Below are 2,379 nucleotides of genomic sequence, written 5' to 3'. Positions count from 1 at the left end.
ACAAACCAGGGTCAAATTTTTTGCTTTTCCCTAAAATAAATACAAATACTGCAGGTCAGTAGGGATTCTAGAGTTAAGTATACTTATTTAATATAAAATCCTAGTGGGGACAAAGCACAAATGCTTTGTTCTTGGAAATATAACTGGTTATAGTTGTAGTTGCTTGTAATGTTACCATTGGCCAACTTGGTAAATGTGGAATATGTCTTGTATTGTCTTGTGTTTTGACACAAAACAGCAAAATCAAATCAGTTGTTTCTGATAATGTGCTTTCTGGTATTAAGGTACAGTCTAAATAACTTGATATGACCTGAAGGCAAGAATAGTGGGCAGAAGTGTGTCTGCATCTCAGAGTGCTCCCTGTCACCTTCAGGCAGGGCTGGCTGGGGTCACCCACTTCACGTAGGAGAGCTGGATACGCCGATGCCTGCAACAGCCCTTTGCTCTCCTTGTAGCTCTCCTTCTGCTTCCCATGTGAACTGGGACTCCTATGGCAATATATGGGCTAAATCAGGTGGAGGAGTTCAGTAAGACCTGGTACTTACTTTGGTGAATCCCAGACCCCACCACTTTCAGCAATAGCTACTGGAGGAGGGTCTTTGCTTGAACGCTGTCCCTCAGCACAGGTCTTTGTCTTGATACTTCACTGTCTTGCTCTACTTGCTTTTAGCCTTCAGCATTTGTAGTCTCAAAATTCTGCTGTTGTTTAAAACACTGTTTTTAACATTTTTTCAATGGCATAGCTGTCAGCCTGACCACCATGTAAGATATTAACTTTACAGGACTATCATGAAGGTCTTGCCTTCACTAGTGAAAACGTTTCAGATAGGAACAGATTCAAAATCTAGTACTAAATTTCACAGAATACTCTTCTTGTAATGCTGTTAATTGTGGATTCCTTTGTAAATTAAAAGAGAACATACTCAGTACATACATTGTAAATGCTGTAATTTAGACAGGAGGATATATAAAAAAATAGATGGAGTCTCTAAATGAAGTACAATGTAATTCATTCTTACTGAGGGCAGAGCAGCCCATGCTTTTTGTAAATTAAATAATAGAGTATGTGAGGTGTTACTACTCTACATCCACTTTCAGGTAAGTGATGTGTCCCTTGGCTCCCTCTTGGATTCCCTTCCAGCTATGAGGTACCTACAGTGCTGCACATGAATTAAATGAGTGAGCAAATCTTTGTAGGTATAGGCTTCACATACCCTTGGGACCTAGTAGGAAGGAGCTGTCTTGACCTGAAGAGGCTGATGCCCTGCTTGCAGTATCTGTGACTACTTGGTTTAAAACATACTGGACTCCAGTTTGTCTGGTACCAGTGTTTGTTTAACCTTTATTCTTCCCAGGAATGGGTCACCCTGTAGATGCTGAAGTCAAAGTAACTCACACCATTCTTTTGCCTGGACTCTCTGCTCCTGAATTAACAGTCCAGAAGTTGCCTTTCACTTAAAAGATGCTCATTCAGGTTTCTAGGCAACCGAGCCCATTTTCACTTCCTCCTACTGAGAGATAAGAGCTGACTCCTCATGCAGGGAGGAGAAACCATGATGGATTTCAGCAGCCTTTAATTTGAGCTGAAAATAAATGTGTTCCTTGAACATGAGGGCAAGTCAGCTTTGCAAAAAAAAAAAAAAAGAAAGAAAAAAAACAAACCCAAATCCAAACAACAAATAACCGAACAGCACTGGGAGTACTAAGAAGCAATTTACTGCTGCTAAATAAGGTGGACTAAGAGGTATCTACAGGACTGGTGCCTGTGAGCAGGAGCCAGCCATGTGCTGCTGCTGAGAAAGGCTGTCATGTCTTAGTCCAGGTGTCCAAAGGCAGCTGGACTCTTCTCAGCTGATGCTTGGATCAAACAAAGACGACTTTCCTCTCCACCCCTGAAGTCCAGTGGCCAACTGCTGGTGCTACCTTATTTCTTATCCACCCATGCAGAAGATGCTAAGGCCTGGTCTGCCACAGCATTGCAGATCAAGCAAACTTAGTTATAGCAGGATGAGAGAGTAGTTTGGGAATACCTGGACATCTCACAGCAATATTTGGCCAGTGGTGTGATAAATGTTTAAGTAGCTTCTAGTAGTCATGTTTGGAAGAAGAGATTTGGCATTGGCCCTTCCTCAGGGAGTTTGGCAGGCCAAGTGGTTAGTGTAATGGATGTTGGAGGGGTTAGCAATTTTACTCTTGGGGAAGTTAAGGCAATTCAGTGCTTAATTGAAGTTTCCCTTGCTCTGGACTCTGCTCTGTATACTGATTCCTTAATTCCCATTCATCCAGAATTTCATTCTAATATTGTCATCTTTGTGTCCCGAATTGCACCAATCCTGCATTCCTTTTGGCAAAGCAAAGGGAAACTGGACTGGTTCTCTA

This window comes from Chaetura pelagica, unplaced genomic scaffold (genome assembly GCF_000747805.2).
Source record: "Chaetura pelagica isolate M959 unplaced genomic scaffold, ChaPel_1.0 scaffold401, whole genome shotgun sequence".
Taxonomy (NCBI): domain Eukaryota; kingdom Metazoa; phylum Chordata; class Aves; order Apodiformes; family Apodidae; genus Chaetura; species Chaetura pelagica.
Note: the sequence above shows the minus strand (reverse complement) of the source record.